The sequence below is a fragment of the Arctopsyche grandis genome, chromosome 11 (genome assembly GCF_051622035.1).
Source record: "Arctopsyche grandis isolate Sample6627 chromosome 11, ASM5162203v2, whole genome shotgun sequence".
NCBI classification, from domain to species: domain Eukaryota; kingdom Metazoa; phylum Arthropoda; class Insecta; order Trichoptera; family Hydropsychidae; genus Arctopsyche; species Arctopsyche grandis.
In genome coordinates, this window is record NC_135365.1 from 21,674,185 (window position 1) to 21,697,140 (window position 22,956).

The following is a 22,956-nucleotide window of genomic DNA, read 5'->3' on the forward strand; positions in this document are numbered from 1 at the left end:
AATTCGACATTGCCAAAATATCTACAAAACGTGCTAACCTCAACAATCCTAACCTATCCTAACCTAACCATCACCGAAATCAAAGAATTTGACAATGCAAAAATAACCAAAAAACTTGCTTACCACACAAAAAATAACCCAAACTAACCTAACCATCAACGATATCAAAGAATTCGACATTGCCAAAATATCCAAAAAACGTGCTTACCTCACAAAACCTAACCCAACCTAACCTAAGCATCACGGAAATCAAAGAATCTGTCATTGCAAAAATATACAAAAAACGTGCTAACTTCACGAAACCTAACCCAACCTAGCCTAACCATCACCGAAATCAATTAATTCGACATTGCAAAAATATAGAGAAAGCGTGCAAACCTCACTCAACCTAACCCAACTTAACCTAAGCATCACCGAAATCAAAGAATTGGACTTTGCAAAAATATACACAAAACGTGCTAACTTCACGAAACCTAACCCAACCTTACCTAACCATCACCGAAATCAAACAATTGAACATTGCAAAAATATACACAAATCGTGCTAACTTCACGAAACCTAACCGAACCTAGCCTTACCATCACCGAAATCTATTAATTCGACATTGCAAAAATATACACAAAACGTGCAAACCTCACTCAACCTAACCCAACTTAACCTAAGCATCACCGAAATCAAAGAATTGAACATTGCAAAAATATACACAAAATGTGCTAACTTCACGAAACCTAACCGAACCTAACATAACTATCTTCGAAATCAATGAATTTGACATTGCAAAAATATCCACAAAACTTGCTTACCTAACCAAACCTAACCTAACCTAGCCTAACCATCACCGAAATCAATTAATTCGACATTGCAAAAATATACACAAAAAGTGCTAACTTCCCGAAACCTAACCGAACCTAGCCTATCCATCACCGAAATCAATGAATTCGACATTGCCAAAATATCCACAAAACGTGCTAACCGCAAAAAAACCTAACACAACCTTACCTAAGCATCACCGAAATCAAAGAATTCGACATTGCCAAAAAATCTACAAAACGTGCTAACCTCACCAAACCTTACCCAACCTTACCTAACCATCACCGAAATCAAAGAATTTGACAATGCAAAAATATCCACAAAACTTGCTTACCTCACCAAAACAAACCCAAAGTAGCAAAACCATCACCGAAATCAATTAATTCGACATTGCAAAAATATACACAAAACGTGCAAACCTCACTAAACCTAACCCAACTTAACCTAACCATCACCGAAATTAAAGAATTCGACATTGCAAAAATATCCACAAAACGTGCTTACCTCACCAAACCAAACCCAACCTAACCTAACCATCACCGAAATCAAACAATTGAACATTGCAAAAATATACACAAATCGTGCTAACTTCACGAAACCTAACCGAACCTAACATAACCATCACCGAAATCAATGAATTCGACATTGCAAAAATATACACAAAACGTGCTTACCTCACCAAACCTAACCCAACCAAGCATTACCATCACCGAAATCAATTAATTCGACATTGCAAAAATATAGACAAAGCGTGCAAACCTCACTCAACCTAACCCAACTTAACCTAAGCATCACCGAAATCAAAGAATTGGACATTGCAAAACTATACACAAAACGTGCTTACTTCACGAAACCTAACCCAACCTAGCCTAACCATCACCGAAATCAATTAATTCGACATTGCAAAAATACACACGAAACGTGCAAACCTCACTAAACCTAACCCAACTTAACATAACTATTACCGAAATTAAAGAATTCGACATTGCCAAATTATCCACAAAGCGTGCTAACCTCACAAAACCTTACCCAACCTAACCTAAGCATCACCGAAATCAAAGAATTGGACATTGCAAAAATATACACAAAACGTGCTAACTTCACGAAACCTAACCCAACCTAGCCTAACCATCACCGAAATCAATTAATTCGACATTGCAAAAATATAGAGAAAGCGTGCAAACCTCACTCAACCTAACCCAACTTAACCTAAGCATCACCGAAATCAAAGAATTGGACATTGCAAAAATATACACAAAACGTGCTTACTTCACGAAACCTAACCCAACCTAGCCTAACCATCACCGAAATCAATTAATTCGACATTGCAAAAATATACACAAAACGTGCAAACCTCACTCAACCTAACCCAACTTAACCTAAGCATCACCGAAATCAATGAATTGGACATTGCAAAAATATACACAAAACGTGCTAACTTCACGAAACCTAACCCAACCTAACCTAACCATCACCGAAATCAAACAATTGAACATTGCAAAAATATACACAAATCGTGCTAACTTCACGAAACCTAACCCAACCTAGCCTAACTATCACCGAAATCAATGAATTCGACATTGCAAAAATATACACAAAACGTGCAAACCTCACTAGACCTAACCCAACTTAATCTAACCATCACTGAAATTAAAGAATTCGACATTGCCAAATTATCCACAAAACGTGCTTACCTCACAAAACCTAACCCAACCTAACCTAAGCTTCACCGAAATCAAAGAATTGGACATTGCAAAAATATACACAAAACGTGCTAACTTCACGAAACCTAACCCAACTTAATCTAACCATCACTGAAATTAAAGAATTCGACATTGCCAAATTATCCACAAAGCGTGCTAACCTCACAAAACCTTACCCAACCTAACCTAAGCATCACCGAAATCAAAGAATTGGACATTGCAAAAATATACACAAAACGTGCTAACTTCACGAAACCTAACCCAACCTAGCCTAACCATCACCGAAATCAATTAATTCGACATTGCAAAAATATAGAGAAAGCGTGCAAACCTCACTCAACCTAACCCAACTTAACCTAAGCATCACCGAAATCAAAGAATTGGACATTGCAAAAATATACACAAAACGTGCTTACTTCACGAAACCTAACCCAACCTAGCCTAACCATCACCGAAATCAATTAATTCGACATTGCAAAAATATACACAAAACGTGCAAACCTCACTCAACCTAACCCAACTTAACCTAAGCATCACCGAAATCAATGAATTGGACATTGCAAAAATATACACAAAACGTGCTAACTTCACGAAACCTAACCCAACCTAACCTAACCATCACCGAAATCAAACAATTGAACATTGCAAAAATATACACAAATCGTGCTAACTTCACGAAACCTAACCCAACCTAGCCTAACTATCACCGAAATCAATGAATTCGACATTGCAAAAATATACACAAAACGTGCAAACCTCACTAGACCTAACCCAACTTAATCTAACCATCACTGAAATTAAAGAATTCGACATTGCCAAATTATCCACAAAACGTGCTTACCTCACAAAACATAACCCAACCTAACCTAAGCTTCACCGAAATCAAAGAATTGGACATTGCAAAAATATACACAAAACGTGCTAACTTCACGAAACCTAACCCAACTTAATCTAACCATCACTGAAATTAAAGAATTCGACATTGCCAAATTATCCACAAAACGTGCTTTTCTCACAAAACCTAACCCAACCTAACCTAAGCTTCACCGAAATCAAAGAATTGGACATTGCAAAAATATACACAAAACGTGCTAACTTCACGAAACCTAACCCAACCTAGCCTAACCATCACCGAAATCAATTAATTCGACATTGCAAAAATATACACAAAACGTGCAAACCTCACTAAACCTAACCCAACTTAACCTTACCATCACCGAAATTAAAGAATTCGACATTGCCAAAATATCTACAAAACGTGCTAACCTCACCAATCCTAACCTATCCTAACCTAACCATCACCGAAATCAAAGAATTTGACAATGCAAAAATATCCAAAAAACTTGCTTACCTCACAAAAACTAACCCAAACTAACCTAACCATCAACGATATCAAAGAATTCGACATTGCCAAAATATCTAAAAAACGTGCTTACCTCACAAAACCTAACCCAACCTAACCTAAGCATCACGGAAATCAAAGAATCTGTCATTGCAAAAATATACACAAAACGTGTTAACTTCACGAAACCTAACCCAACCTAGCCTAACCATCACCGAAATCAATTAATTCGACATTGCAAAAATATACACAAAACGTGCAAACCTCACTCAACCTAACCCAACTTAACCTAAGCATCACCGAAATCAAAGAATTGGACATTGCAAAAATATACACAAAACGTGCTAACTTCACGAAACCTAACCCAACCTAACCTAACCATCACCGAAATCAAACAATTGAACATTGCAAAAATATACACAAATCGTGCTAACTTCACGAAACCTAACCCAACCTAGCCTAACTATCACCGAAATCAATTAATTCGACATTGCAAAAATATACACAAAACGTGCAAACCTCACTAAACCTAACCCAACTTAACTTAACCATCACCGAAATTAAAGAATTCGACATTGCAAAAATATCCACAAAACGTGCTTACCTCACCAAACCAAACCCAACCTAACCTAACCATCACCGAAATCAAACAATTGAACATTGCAAAAATATACACAAATCATGCTAACTTCACGAAATTTAACCGAACCTAACATAACCATCACCGAAATCAATGAATTCGACATTGCAAAAATATACACAAAACGTGCAAACCTCACTAGACCTAACCCAACTTAATCTAACCATCACTGAAATTAAAGAATTCGACATTGCCAAATTATCCACAAAACGTGCTTACCTCACAAAACCTAACCCAACCTAACCTAAGCTTCACCGAAATCAAAGAATTGGACATTGCAAAAATATACACAAAACGTGCTAACTTCACGAAACCTAACCCAACTTAATCTAACCATCACTGAAATTAAAGAATTCGACATTGCCAAATTATCCACAAAACGTGCTTTCCTCACAAAACCTAACCCAACCTAACCTAAGCTTCACCGAAATCAAAGAATTGGACATTGCAAAAATATACACAAAACGTGCTAACTTCACGAAACCTAACCCAACCTAGCCTAACCATCACCGAAATCAATTAATTCGACATTGCAAAAATATACACAAAACGTGCAATCCTCACTAAACCTAACCCAACTTAACCTTACCATCACCGAAATTAAAGAATTCGACATTGCCAAAATATCTACAAAACGTGCTTACCTCACCAATCCTAACCTATCCTAACCTAACCATCACCGAAATCAAAGAATTTGACAATGCAAAAATATCCAAAAAACTTGCTTACCTCACAAAAACTAACCCAAACTAACCTAACCATCAAAGATATCAAAGAATTCGACATTGCCAAAATATCCAAAAAACGTGCTTACCTCACAAAACCTAACCCAACCTAACCTAAGCATCACGGAAATCAAAGAATCTGTCATTGCAAAAATATACACAAAACGTGCTAACTTCACGAAACCTAACCCAACCTAGCCTAACCATCACCGAAATCAATTAATTCGACATTGCAAAAATATAGAGAAAGCGTGCAAACCTCACTCAACCTAACCCAACTTAACCTAAGCATCACCGAAATCAAAGAATTGGACATTGCAAAAATATACACAAAACGTGCTAACTTCACGAAACCTAACCCAACCTAGCCTAACCATCACCGAAATCAATTAATTCGACATTGCAAAAATATACACAAAACGTGCAAACCTCACTCAACCTAACCCAACTTAACCTAAGCATCACCGAAATCAAAGAATGGGACATTGCAAAAATATACACAAAACGTGCTAACTTCACGAAACCTAACCCAACCTAACCTAACCATCACCGAAATCAAACAATTGAACATTGCAAAAATATACACAAATCGTTCTTACTTCACGAAACCTAACCCAACCTAGCCTTACTATCACCGAAATCAATTAATTCGACATTGCAAAAATATACACAAAACGTGCAAACCTCACTAAACCTAACCCAACTTAACTTAACCATCACCGAAATTAAAGAATTCGACATTGCAAAAATATCAACAAAACGTGCTTACCTCACCAAACCAAACCCGACCTAACCTAACCATCACCGAAATCAAACAATTGAACATTGCAAAAATATACACAAATCGGGCTAACTTCACGAAACCTAACCGAACCTAACATAACCATCACCGAAATCAATGAATTCGACATTGCAAAAATATACACAAAACGTGCAAACCTCAGTAGACCTAACCCAACTTAATCTAACCATCACTGAAATTAAAGAATTCGACATTGCCAAATTATCCACAAAACGTGCTTACCTCACAAAACCTAACCCAACCTAACCTAAGCTTCACCGAAATCAAAGAATTGGACATTGCAAAAATATACACAAAACGTGCTAACTTCACGAAACTTAACCCAACCTAGCCTAACCATCACCGAAATCAATTAATTCGACATTGCAAAAATATACACAAAACGTGCAAACCTTACTAAACCTAACCCAACTTAACCTTACCATCACCGAAATTAAAGAATTACACATTGCAAAAATATCCACAAAACGTGCTCACCTCACCAAACCAAACCCAACCTAACCTAACCATCACCGAAATCAAACAATTGAACATTGCAAAAATATACACAAATCGTGCTAACTTCACGAAACCTAACCGAACCTAACATAACCATCACCGAAATCAATGAATTCGACATTGCAAAAATATACACAAAACGTGCAAACCTCACTAGACCTAACCCAACATAATCTAACCATCACTGAAATTAAAGAATTCGACATTGCCAAATTATCCACAAAGCGTGCTAACCTCACAAAACCTTACCCAACCTAACCTAAGCATCACCGAAATCAAAGAATTGTACATTGCAAAAATATACACAAAACGTGCTAACTTCACGAAACCTAACCCAACCTAGCCTAACCATCACCGAAATCAATTAATTCGACATTGCAAAAATATACACAAAACGTGCAAACCTCACTAAACCTAACCCAACTTAACCTTACCATCACCGAAATTAAAGAATTCGACATTGCCAAAATATCTACAAAACGTGCTAACCTCACCAATCCTAACCTATCCTAACCTAACCATCACCGAAATCAAAGAATTTGACAATGCAAAAATATCCAAAAAACTTGCTTACCTCACAAAAACTAACCCAAACTAACCTAACCATCAACGATATCAAAGAATTCGACATTGCCAAAATATCCAAAAAACGTGCTTACCTCACAAAACCTAACCCAACCTAACCTAAGCATCACGGAAATCAAAGAATCTGTCATTGCAAAAATATACACAAAACGTGCTAACTTCACGAAACCTAACCCAACCTAGCCTAACCATCACCGAAATCAATTAATTCGACATTGCAAAAATATAGAGAAAGCGTGCAAACCTCACTCAACCTAACCCAACTTAACCTAAGCATCACCGAAATCAAAGAATTGGACATTGCAAAAATATATACAAAACGTGCTAACTTCACGAAACCTAACCCAACCTAGCCTAACCATCACCGAAATCAATTAATTCGACATTGCAAAAATATACACAAAACGTGCAAACCTCACTAAACCTAACCCAACTTAACCTAAGCATCACCGAAGTCAAAGAATTGGACTTTGCAAAAATATACACAAAACGTGCTAACTTCACGAAACCTAACCCAACCTTACCTAACCATCACCGAAATCAAACAATTAAACATTGCAAAAATATACACAAATCGTGCTAACTTCACGAAACCTAACCCAACCTAGCCTAACTATCACCGAAATTAATTAATTCGACATTGCAAAAATATACACAAACGTGCAAACCTCACTAAACCTAACCCAACTTAACTTAACCATCACCGAAATTAAAGAATTCGACATTGCAAAAATATCCACAAAACGTGCTTACCTCACCAAACCAAACCCAACCTAACCTAACCATCACCGAAATCAAACAATTGAACATTGCAAAAATATACACAAATCGTGCTAACTTTACGAAACCTAACCGAACCTAGCCTTACCATCACCGAAATCTATTAATTCGACATTGCAAAAATATACACAAAACGTGCAAACCTCACTCAACCTAACCCAACTTAACCTAAGCATCACCGAAATCAAAGAATTGAACATTGCAAAAATATACACAAAATGTGCTAACTTCACGAAACCTAACCGAACCTAACATAACTATCTTCGAAATCAATGAATTTGACATTGCAAAAATATCCACAAAACTTGCTTACCTAACCAAACCTAACCTAACCTAGCCTAACCATCACCGAAATCAATTAATTCGACATTGCAAAAATATACACAAAAAGTGCTAACTTCCCGAAACCTAACCGAACCTACCCTATCCATCACCGAAATCAATGAATTCGACATTGCCAAAATATCCACAAAACGTGCTAACCGCAAAAAAACCTAACACAACCTTACCTAAGCATCACCGAAATCAAAGAATTCGACATTGCCAAAAAATCTACAAAACGTGCTAACCTCACCAAACCTAACCCAACCTTACCTAACCATCACCGAAATCAAAGAATTTGACAATGCAAAAATATCCACAAAACTTGCTTACCTCACCAAAACAAACCCAAACTAGCAAAACCATCACCGAAATCAAATAATTCGACATTGCAAAAATATACACAAAACGTGCAAACCTCACTAAACCTAACCCAACTTAACCTAACCATCACCGAAATTAAAGAATTCGACATTGCAAAAATATCCACAAAACGTGCTTACCTCACCAAACCAAACCCAACCTAACCTAACCATCACCGAAATCAAACAATTGAACATTGCAAAAATATACACAAATCGTGCTAACTTCACGAAACCTAACCGAACCTAACATAACCATCACCGAAATCAATGAATTCGACATTGCAAAAATATACACAAAACGTGCAAACCTCACTAGACCTAACCCAACTTAATCTAACCATCACTGAAATTAAAGAATTCGACATTGCAAAATTATCCACAAAACGTGTTTACTTCACAAAACCTTACCCAACCTAACCTAAGCATCACCGAAATCAATTAATTCGACATTGTAAAAATATACACAAAACGTGCTTACCTCACCAAACCTAACCCAACCAAGCCTAACCATCACCGAAATCAATTAATTCGACATTGCAAAAATATACACAAAACGTGCTTACTTCACCAAACTTAACCCAACTTAACCTAACCATCACCGAAATCAAAGAATTCGACATTGCCAAAATATCCATAAAACGTGCTTACCTCACAAAACCTAACCCATCCTAACCTAAGCATCACTGAAATCAAAGAATTTGTCATTGCAAAAATATACACAAAACGTGCTAACTTCACAAAACCTAACCCAACCTAGCCTAACCATCACCGAAATCAATTAATTCGACATTGCAAAAATATAGACAAAGCGTGCAAACCTCACTCAACCTAACCCAACTTAACCTAAGCATCACCGAAATCAAAGAATTGGACATTGCAAAACTATACACAAAATGTGCTTACTTCACGAAACCTAACCCAACCTAGCCTAACCATCACCGAAATCAATTATTTCGACATTGCAAAAATATACACGAAACGTGCAAACCTCACTAAACCTAACCCAACTTAACATAACTATTACCGAAATTAAAGAATTCGACATTGCCAAATTATCCACAAAGCGTGCTAACCTCACAAAACCTTACCCAACCTAACCTAAGCATCACCGAAATCAAAGAATTGGACATTGCAAAAATATACACAAAACGTGCTAACTTCACGAAACCTAACCCAACCTAGCCTAACCATCACCGAAATCAATTAATTCGACATTGCAAAAATATAGAGAAAGCGTGCAAACCTCACTCAACCTAACCCAACTTAACCTAAGCATCACCGAAATCAAAGAATTGGACATTGCAAAAATATACACAAAACGTGCTAACTTCACGAAACCTAACCCAACCTAGCCTAACCATCACCGAAATCAATTAATTCGACATTGCAAAAATATACACAAAACGTGCAAACCTCACTCAACCTAACCCAACTTAACCTAAGCATCACCGAAATCAATGAATTGGACATTGCAAAAATATACACAAAACGTGCTAACTTCACGAAACCTAACCCAACCTAACCTAACCATCACCGAAATCAAACAATTGAACATTGCAAAAATATACACAAATCGTGCTAACTTCACGAAACCTAACCCAACCTAGCCTTACTATCACCGAAATCAATTAATTCGACATTGCAAAAATATACACAAAACGTGCAAACCTCACTAAACCTAACCCAACTTAACTTAACCATCACCGAAATTAAAGAATTCGACATTGCAAAAATATCCACAAAACGTGCTTACCTCACCAAACCAAACCCAACCTAACCTAACCATCACCGAAATCAAACAATTAAACATTGCAAAAATATACACAAATCGTGCTAACTTCACGAAACCTAACCGAACCTAACATAACCATCACCGAAATCAATGAATTCGACATTGCAAAAATATACACAAAACGTGCAAACCTCACTAGACTTAACCCAACTTAATCTAACCATCACTGAAATTAAAGAATTCGACATTGCCAAATTATCCACAAAACGTGCTTACCTCACAAAACCTAACCCAACCTAACCTAAGCTTCACCGAAATCAAAGAATTGGACATTGCAAAAATATACACAAAACGTGCTAACTTCACGAAACCTAACCCAACTTAATCTAACCATCACTGAAATTAAAGAATTCGACATTGCCAAATTATCCACAAAACGTGCTTTCCTCACAAAACCTAACCCAACCTAACCTAAGCTTCACCGAAATCAAAGAATTGGACATTGCAAAAATATACACAAAACGTGCTAACTTCACGAAACCTAACCCAACCTAGCCTAACCATCACCGAAATCAATTAATTCGACATTGCAAAAATATACACAAAACGTGCAAACCTCACTCAACCTAACCCAACTTAACCTAACCATCACCGAAATCAAACAATTGAACATTGCAAAAATATACACAAATCGTGCTAACTTCACGAAACCTAACCCAACCTAGCCTAACTATCACCGAAATCAATTAATTCGACATTGCAAAAATATACACAAAACGTGCAAACCTCACTAAACCTAACCCAACTTAACCTAACCATCACCGAAATTAAAGAATTCGACATTGCAAAAATATCCACAAAACGTGCTTACCTCACCAAACCAAATCCAACCTAACCTAACCATCACCGAAATCAAACAATTGAACATTGCAAAAATATACACAAATCGTGCTAACTTCACGAAACCTAACCGAACCTAACATAACCATCACCAAAATCAATGAATTCGACAATGCAAAAATATACACAAAACGTGCAAACCTCAATAGACCTAACCCAACTTAATCTAACCATCACTGAAATTAAAGAATTCGACATTGCCAAATTATCCATAAAACGTGCTTTCCTCACAAAACCTAACCCAACCTAACCTAAGCTTCACCGAAATCAAAGAATTGGACATTGCAAAAATATACACAAAACGTGCTAACTTCACGAAACCTAACCCAACCTAGCCTAACCATCACCGAAATCAATTAATTCGACATTGCAAAAATATACACAAAACGTGCAAACCTCACTTAACCTAACCCAACTTAACCTTACCATCACCGAAATTAAAGAATTCGACATTGCCAAAATATCTACAAAACGTGCTTACCTCAACAATCCTAACCTATCCTAACCTAACCATCACCGAAATCAAAGAATGCTTACCTCACAAAAAATAACCCAAACTAACCTAACCATCAACGATATCAAAGAATTCGACATTGCCAAAATATCCAAAAAACGTGCTTACCTCACAAAACCTAACCCAACCTAACCTAAGCATCACGGAAATCAAAGAATCTGTCATTGCAAAAATATACACAAAACGTGCTAACTTCACGAAACCTAACCCAACCTAGCCTAACCATCACCGAAATCAATTAATTCGACATTGCAAAAATATAGAGAAAGCGTGCAAACCTCACTCAACCTAACCCAACTTAACCTAAGCATCACCGAAATCAAAGAATTGGACATTGCAAAAATATATACAAAACGTGCTAACTTCACGAAACCTAACCCAACCTAGCCTAACCATCACCGAAATCAATTAATTCGACATTGCAAAAATATACACAAAACGTGCAAACCTCACTAAACCTAACCCAACTTAACCTAAGCATCACCGAAGTCAAAGAATTGGACTTTGCAAAAATATACACAAAACGTGCTAACTTCACGAAACCTAACCCAACCTAACCTAACCATCACCGAAATCAAACAATTAAACATTGCAAAAATATACACAAATCATGCTAACTTCACGAAACCTAACCCAACCTAGCCTAACTATCACCGAAATTAATTAATTCGACATTGCAAAAATATACACAAAACGTGCAAACCTCACTAAACCTAACCCAACTTAACTTAACCATCACCGAAATTAAAGAATTCGACATTGCAAAAATATCCACAAAACGTGCTTACCTCACCAAACCAAACCCAACCTAACCTTACCATCACCGAAATCAAACAATTGAACATTGCAAAAATATACACAAATCGTGCTAACTTTACGAAACCTAACCGAACCTAGCCTTACCATCACCGAAATCTATTAATTCGACATTGCAAAAATATACACAAAACGTGCAAACCTCACTCAACCTAACCCAACTTAACCTAAGCATCACCGAAATCAAAGAATTGAACATTGCAAAAATATACACAAAATGTGCTAACTTCACGAAACCTAACCGAACCTAACATAACTATCTTCGAAATCAATGAATTTGACATTGCAAAAATATCCACAAAACTTGCTTACCTAACCAAACCTAACCTAACCTAGCCTAACCATCACCGAAATCAATTAATTCGACATTGCAAAAATATACACAAAAAGTGCTAACTTCCCGAAACCTAACCGAACCTAGCCTATCCATCACCGAAATCAATGAATTCGACATTGCCAAAATATCCACAAAACGTGCTAACCGCAAAAAAACCTAACACAACCTTACCTAAGCATCACCGAAATCAAAGAATTCGACATTGCCAAAAAATCTACAAAACGTGCTAACCTCACCAAACCTAACCCAACCTTACCTAACCATCACCGAAATCAAAGAATTTGACAATGCAAAAATATCCACAAAACTTGCTTACCTCACCAAAACAAACCCAAACTAGCAAAACCATCACCGAAATCAAATAATTCGACATTGCAAAAATATACACAAAACGTGCAAACCTCACTAAACCTAACCCAACTTAACCTAACCATCACCGAAATTAAAGAATTCGACATTGCAAAAATATCCACAAAACGTGCTTACCTCACCAAACCAAACCCAACCTAACCTAACCATCACCGAAATCAAACAATTGAACATTGCAAAAATATACACAAATCGTGCTAACTTCACGAAACCTAACCGAACCTAACATTACCATCACCGAAATCAATGAATTCGACATTGCAAAAATATACACAAAACGTGCAAACCTCACTAGACCTAACCCAACTTAATCTAACCATCACTGAAATTAAAGAATTCGACATTGCCAAATTATCCACAAAACGTGTTTACTTCACAAAACCTTACCCAACCTAACCTAAGCATCACCGAAATCAATTAATTCGACATTGTAAAAATATACACAAAACGTGCTTACCTCACCAAACCTAACCCAACCAAGCCTAACCATCACCGAAATCAATTAATTCGACATTGCAAAAATATACACAAAACGTGCTTACTTCACCAAACTTAACCCAACTTAACCTAACCATCACCGAAATCAAAGAATTCGACATTGCCAAAATATCCATAAAACGTGCTTACCTCACAAAACCTAACCCATCCTAACCTAAGCATCACCGAAATCAAAGAATTTGTCATTGCAAAAATATACACAAAACGTGCTAACTTCACAAAACCTAACCCAACTTAGCCTAACCATCACCGAAATCAATTAATTCGACATTGCAAAAATATAGACAAAGCGTGCAAACCTCACTCAACCTAACCCAACTTAACCTAAGCATCACCGAAATCAAAGAATTGGACATTGCAAAACTATACACAAAATGTGCTTACTTCACGAAACCTAACCCAACCTAGCCTTACCATCACCGAAATCAATTAATTCGACATTGCAAAAATATAGAGAAAGCGTGCAAACCTCACTCAACCTAACCCAACTTAACCTAAGCATCACCGAAATCAAAGAATTGGACATTGCAAAAATATACACAAAACGTGCTAACTTCACGAAACCTAACCCAACCTAGCCTAACCATCACCGAAATCAATTAATTCGACATTGCAAAAATATACACAAAACGTGCAAACCTCACTCAACCTAACCCAACTTAACCTAAGCATCACCGAAATCAATGAATTGGACATTGCAAAAATATACACAAAACGTGCTAACTTCACGAAACCTAACCCAACCTAACCTAACCATCACCGAAATCAAACAATTGAACATTGCAAAAATATACACAAATCGTGCTAACTTCACGAAACCTAACCCAACCTAGCCTAACTATCACCGAAATCAATTAATTCGACATTGCAAAAATATACACAAAACGTGCAAACCTCACTAAACCTAACCCAACTTAACTTAACCATCACCGAAATTAAAGAATTCGACATTGCAAAAATATCCACAAAACGTGCTTACCTCACCAAACCAAACCCAACCTAACCTTACCATCACCGAAATCAAACAATTGAACATTGCAAAAATATACACAAATCGTGCTAACTTCACGAAACCTAACCGAACCTAACATAACCATCACCGAAATCAATGAATTCGACATTGCAAAAATATACACAAAACGTGCAAACCTCACTAGACTTAACCCAACTTAATCTAACCATCACTGAAATTAAAGAATTCGACATTGCCAAATTATCCACAAAACGTGCTTACCTCACAAAACCTAACCCAACCTAACCTAAGCTTCACCGAAATCAAAGAATTGGACATTGCAAAAATATACACAAAACGTGCTAACTTCACGAAACCTAACCCAACTTAATCTAACCATCACTGAAATTAAAGAATTCGACATTGCCAAATTATCCACAAAACGTGCTTTCCTCACAAAACCTAACCCAACCTAACCTTAGCTTCACCGAAATCAAAGAATTGGACATTGCAAAAATATACACAAAACGTGCTAACTTCACGAAACCTAACCCAACCTAGCCTAACCATCACCGAAATCAATTAATTCGACATTGCAAAAATATACACAAAACGTGCAAACCTCACTCAACCTAACCCAACTTAACCTAACCATCACCGAAATTAAAGAATTCGACATTGCAAAAATATCCACAAAACGTGCTTACCTCACCAAACCAAACCCAACCTAACCTAACCATCACCGAAATCAAACAATTGAACATTGCAAAAATATACACAAATCGTGCTAACTTCACGAAACCTAACCGAACCTAACATAACCATCACCGAAATCAATGAATTCGACAATGCAAAAATATACACAAAACGTGCAAACCTCAATAGACCTAACCCAACTTAATCTAACCATCACTGAAATTAAAGAATTCGACATTGCCAAAATATCTACAAAACGTGCTTACCTCAACAATCCTAACCTATCCTAACCTAACCATCACCGAAATCAAAGAATTTGACAATGCAAAAATAACCAAAAAACTTGCTTACCTCACAAAAAATAACCCAAACTAACCTAACCATCAACGATATCAAAGAATTCGACATTGCCAAAATATCCAAAAAACGTGCTTACCTCACAAAACCTAACCCAACCTAACCTAAGCATCACGGAAATCAAAGAATCTGTCATTGCAAAAATATACACAAAACGTGCTAACTTCACGAAACCTAACCCAACCTAACCTAACCATCACCGAAATCAAACAATTAAACATTGCAAAAATATACACAAATCGTGCTAACTTCACGAAACCTAACCCAACCTAGCCTAACTATCACCGAAATTAATTAATTCGACATTGCAAAAATATACACAAAACGTGCAAACCTCACTAAACCTAACCCAACTTAACTTAACCATCACCGAAGTTAAAGAATTCGACATTGCAAAAATATCCACAAAACGTGCTTACCTCACCAAACCAAACCCAACCTTACCTAACCATCACCGAAATCAAACAATTGAACATTGCAAAAATATACACAAATCGTGCTAACTTCACGAAACCTAACCGAACCTAGCCTTACCATCACCGAAATCTATTAATTCGACATTGCAAAAATATACACAAAACGTGCAAACCTCACTCAACCTAACCCAACTTAACCTAAGCATCACCGAAATCAAAGAATTGAACATTGCAAAAATATAAACAAAATGTGCTAACTTCACGAAACCTAACCGAACCTAACATAACTATCTTCGAAATCAATGAATTTGACATTGCAAAAATATCCACAAAACTTGCTTACCTAACCAAACCTAACCTAACCTAGCCTAACCATCACCGAAATCAATTAATTCGACATTGCAAAAATATACACAAAAAGTGCTAACTTCCCGAAACCTAACCGAACCTAGCCTATCCATCACCGAAATCAATGAATTCGACATTGCCAAAATATCCACAAAACGTGCTAACCGCAAAAAAACCTAACACAACCTTACCTAAGCATCACCGAAATCAAAGAATTCGACATTGCCAAAAAATCTACAAAACGTGCTAACCTCACCAAACCTTACCCAACCTTACCTAACCATCACCGAAATCAAAGAATTTGACAATGCAAAAATATCCACAAAACTTGCTTACCTCACCAAAACAAACCCAAACTAGCAAAACCATCACCGAAATCAATTAATTCGACATTGCAAAAATATACACAAAACGTGCAAACCTCACTAAACCTAACCCAACTTAACCTAACCATCACCGAAATTAAAGAATTCGACATTGCAAAAATATCCACAAAACGTGCTTTCCTCACCAAACCAAACCCAACCTAACCTAACCATCACCGAAATCAAACAATTGAACATTGTTAAAACATACACAAATCGTGCTCACTTCACGAAACCTAACCGAACCTAACATAACCATCACCGAAATCAATGAATTCGACATTGCAAAAATATACACAAAACGTGCAAACCTCACTAGACCTAACCCAACTTAATCTAACCATCACTGAAATTAAAGAATTCGACATTGCCAAATTATCCACAAAACGTGTTTACTTCACAAAACCTTACCCAACCTAACCTAAGCATCACCGAAATCAATTAATTCGACATTGTAAAAATATACACAAAACGTGCTTACCTCACCAAACCTAACCCAACCAAGCCTAACCATCACCGAAATCAATTAATTCGACATTGCAAAAATATACACAAAACGTGCTTACTTCACCAAACTTAACCCAACTTAACCTAACCATCACCGAAATCAAAGAATGAGACATTGCCAAAATATCCATAAAACGTGCTTACCTCACAAAACCTAACCCATCCTAACCTAAAAATCACCGAAATCAAAGAATTTGTCATTGCAAAAATATACACAAAACGTGCTTACTTCACAAAACCTAACCCAACCTAGCCTAACCATCACCGAAATCAATTAATTCGACATTGCAAAAATATAGACAAAGCGTGCAAACCTCACTCAACCTAACCCAACTTAACCTAAGCATCACCGAAATCAAAGAATTGGACATTGCAAAACTATACACAAAACGTGCTTACTTCACGAAACCTAACCCAACCTAGCCTAACCATCACCGAAATCAATTAATTCGACATTGCAAAAATACACACGAAACGTGCAAACCTCACTAAACCTAACCCAACTTAACATAACTATTACCGAAATTAAAGAATTCGACATTGCCAAATTATCCACAAAGCGTGCTAACCTCACAAAACCTTACCCAACCTAACCTAAGCATCACCGAAATCAAAGAATTGGACATTGCAAAAATATACACAAAACGTGCTAACTTCACGAAACCTAACCCAACCTAGCCTAACCATCACCGAAATCAATTAATTCGACATTGCAAAAATATAGAGAAAGCGTGCAAACCTCACTCAACCTAACCCAACTTAACCTAAGCATCACCGAAATCAAAGAATTGGACATTGCAAAAATATACACAAAACGTGCTAACTTCACGAAACCTAACCCAACCTAGCCTAACCATCACCGAAATCAATTAATTCGACATTGCAAAAATATACACAAAACGTGCAAACCTCACTCAACCTAACCCAACTTAACCTAAGCATCACCGAAATCAATGAATTGGACATTGCAAAAATATACACAAAACGTGCTAACTTCACGAAACCTAACCCAACCTAACCTAACCATCACCGAAATCAAACAATTGAACATTGCAAAAATATACACAAATCGTGCTAACTTCACGAAACCTAACCCAACCTAGCCTAACTATCACCGAAATCAATTAATTCGACATTGCAAAAATATACACAAAACGTGCAAACCTCACTAAACCTAACCCAACTTAACTTAACCATCACCGAAATTAAAGAATTCGACATTGCAAAAATATCCACAAAACGTGCTTACCTCACCAAACCAAACCCAACCTAACCTAACCATCACCGAAATCAAACAATTGAACATTGCAAAAATATACACAAATCGTGCTAACTTCACGAAACCTAACCGAACCTAACATAACCATCACCGAAATCAATGAATTCGACATTGCAAAAATATACACAAAACGTGCTTACCTCACCAAACCTAACCCAACCAAGCCTTACCATCACCGAAATCAATTAATTCGACATTGCAAAAATATAGACAAAGCGTGCAAACCTCACTCAACCTAACCCAACTTAACCTAAGCATCACCGAAATCAAAGAATTGGACATTGCAAAACTATACACAAAACGTGCTTACTTCACGAAACCTAACCCAACCTAGCCTAACCATCACCGAAATCAATTAATTCGACATTGCAAAAATACACACGAAACGTGCAAACCTCACTAAACCTAACCCAACTTAACATAACTATTACCGAAATTAAAGAATTCGACATTGCCAAATTATCCACAAAGCGTGCTAACCTCACAAAACCTTACCCAACCTAACCTAAGCATCACCGAAATCAAAGAATTGGACATTGCAAAAATATACACAAAACGTGCTAACTTCACGAAACCTAACCCAACCTAGCCTAACCATCACCGAAATCAATTAATTCGACATTGCAAAAATATAGAGAAAGCGTGCAAACCTCACTCAACCTAACCCAACTTAACCTTAGCATCACCGAAATCAAAGAATTGGACATTGCAAAAATATACACAAAACGTGCTTACTTCACGAAACCTAACCCAACCTAGCCTAACCATCACCGAAATCAATTAATTCGACATTGCAAAAATATACACAAAACGTGCAAACCTCACTCAACCTAACCCAACTTAACCTAAGCATCACCGAAATCAATGAATTGGACATTGCAAAAATATACACAAAACGTGCTAACTTCACGAAACCTAACCCAACCTAACCTAACCATCACCGAAATCAAACAATTGAACATTGCAAAAATATACACAAATCGTGCTAACTTCACGAAACCTAACCCAACCTAGCCTAACTATTACCGAAATCAATGAATTCGACATTGCAAAAATATACACAAAACGTGCAAACCTCACTAGACCTAACCCAACTTAATCTAACCATCACTGAAATTAAAGAATTCGACATTGCCAAATTATCCACAAAACGTGCTTACCTCACAAAACCTAACCCAACCTAACCTAAGCTTCACCGAAATCAAAGAATTGGACATTGCAAAAATATACACAAAACGTGCTAACTTCACGAAACCTAACCCAACTTAATCTAACCATCACTGAAATTAAAGAATTCGACATTGCCAAATTATCCACAAAACGTGCTTTTCTCACAAAACCTAACCCAACCTAACCTAAGCTTCACCGAAATCAAAGAATTGGACATTGCAAAAATATACACAAAACGTGCTAACTTCACGAAACCTAACCCAACCTAGCCTAACCATCACCGAAATCAATTAATTCGACATTGCAAAAATAAACACAAAACGTGCAAACCTCACTAAACCTAACCCAACTTAACCTTACCATCACCGAAATTAAAGAATTCGACATTGCCAAAATATCTACAAAACGTGCTAACCTCACCAATCCTAACCTATCCTAACCTAACCATCACCGAAATCAAAGAATTTGACAATGCAAAAATATCCAAAAAACTTGCTTACCTCACAAAAACTAACCCAAACTAACCTAACCATCAACGATATCAAAGAATTCGACATTGCCAAAATATCTAAAAAACGTGCTTACCTCACAAAACCTAACCCAACCTAACCTAAGCATCACGGAAATCAAAGAATCTGTCATTGCAAAAATATACACAAAACGTGTTAACTTCACGAAACCTAACCCAACCTAGCCTAACCATCACCGAAATCAATTAATTCGACATTGCAAAAATATACACAAAACGTGCAAACCTCACTCAACCTAACCCAACTTAACCTAAGCATCACCGAAATCAAAGAATTGGACATTGCAAAAATATACACAAAACGTGCTAACTTCACGAAACCTAACCCAACCTAACCTAACCATCACCGAAATCAAACAATTGAACATTGCAAAAATATACACAAATCGTGCTAACTTCACGAAACCTAACCCAACCTAGCCTAACTATCACCGAAATCAATTAATTCGACATTGCAAAAATATACACAAAACGTGCAAACCTCACTAAACCTAACCCAACTTAACTTAACCATCACCGAAATTAAAGAATTCGACATTGCAAAAATATCCACAAAACGTGCTTACCTCACCAAACCAAACCCAACCTAACCTAACCATCACCGAAATCAAACAATTGAACATTGCAAAAATATACACAAATCATGCTAACTTCACGAAATTTAACCGAACCTAACATAACCATCACCGAAATCAATGAATTCGACATTGCAAAAATATACACAAAACGTGCAAACCTCACTAGACCTAACCCAACTTAATCTAACCATCACTGAAATTAAAGAATTCGACATTGCCAAATTATCCACAAAACGTGCTTACCTCACAAAACCTAACCCAACCTAACCTAAGCTTCACCGAAATCAAAGAATTGGACATTGCAAAAATATACACAAAACGTGCTAACTTCACGAAACCTAACCCAACTTAATCTAACCATCACTGAAATTAAAGAATTCGACATTGCCAAATTATCCACAAAACGTGCTTTCCTCACAAAACCTAACCCAACCTAACCTAAGCTTCACCGAAATCAAAGAATTGGACATTGCAAAAATATACACAAAACGTGCTAACTTCACGAAACCTAACCCAACCTAGCCTAACCATCACCGAAATCAATTAATTCGACATTGCAAAAATATACACAAAACGTGCAAACCTCACTAAACCTAACCCAACTTAACCTTACCATCACCGAAATTAAAGAATTCGACATTGCCAAAATATCTACAAAACGTGCTTACCTCACCAATCCTAACCTATCCTAACCTAACCATCACCGAAATCAAAGAATTTGACAATGCAAAAATATCCAAAAAACTTGCTTACCTCACAAAAACTAACCCAAACTAACCTAACCATCAAAGATATCAAAGAATTCGACATTGCCAAAATATCCAAAAAACGTGCTTACCTCACAAAACCTAACCCAACCTAACCTAAGCATCACGGAAATCAAAGAATCTGTCATTGCAAAAATATACACAAAACGTGCTAACTTCACGAAACCTAACCCAACCTAGCCTAACCATCACCGAAATCAATTAATTCGACATTGCAAAAATATAGAGAAAGCGTGCAAACCTCACTCAACCTAACCCAACTTAACCTAAGCATCACCGAAATCAAAGAATTGGACATTGCAAAAATATACACAAAACGTGCTAACTTCACGAAACCTAACCCAACCTAGCCTAACCATCACCGAAATCAATTAATTCGACATTGCAAAAATATACACAAAACGTGCAAACCTCACTCAACCTAACCCAACTTAACCTAAGCATCACCGAAATCAAAGAATTGGACATTGCAAAAATATACACAAAACGTGCTAACTTCACGAAACCTAACCCAACCTAACCTAACCATCACCGAAATCAAACAATTGAACATTGCAAAAATATACACAAATCGTTCTTACTTCACGAAACCTAACCCAACCTAGCCTTACTATCACCGAAATCAATTAATTCGACATTGCAAAAATATACACAAAACGTGCAAACCTCACTAAACCTAACCCAACTTAACTTAACCATCACCGAAATTAAAGAATTCGACATTGCAAAAATATCAACAAAACGTGCTTACCTCACCAAACCAAACCCGACCTAACCTAACCATCACCGAAATCAAACAATTGAACATTGCAAAAATATACACAAATCGGGCTAACTTCACGAAACCTAACCGAACCTAACATAACCATCACCGAAATCAATGAATTCGACATTGCAAAAATATACACAAAACGTGCAAACCTCACTAGACCTAACCCAACTTAATCTAACCATCACTGAAATTAAAGAATTCGACATTGCCAAATTATCCACAAAACGTGCTTACCTCACAAAACCTAACCCAACCTAACCTAAGCTTCACCGAAATCAAAGAATTGGACATTGCAAAAATATACACAAAACGTGCTAACTTCACGAAACTTAACCCAACCTAGCCTAACCATCACCGAAATCAATTAATTCGACATTGCAAAAATATACACAAAACGTGCAAACCTTACTAAACCTAACCCAACTTAACCTTACCATCACCGAAATTAAAGAATTACACATTGCAAAAATATCCACAAAACGT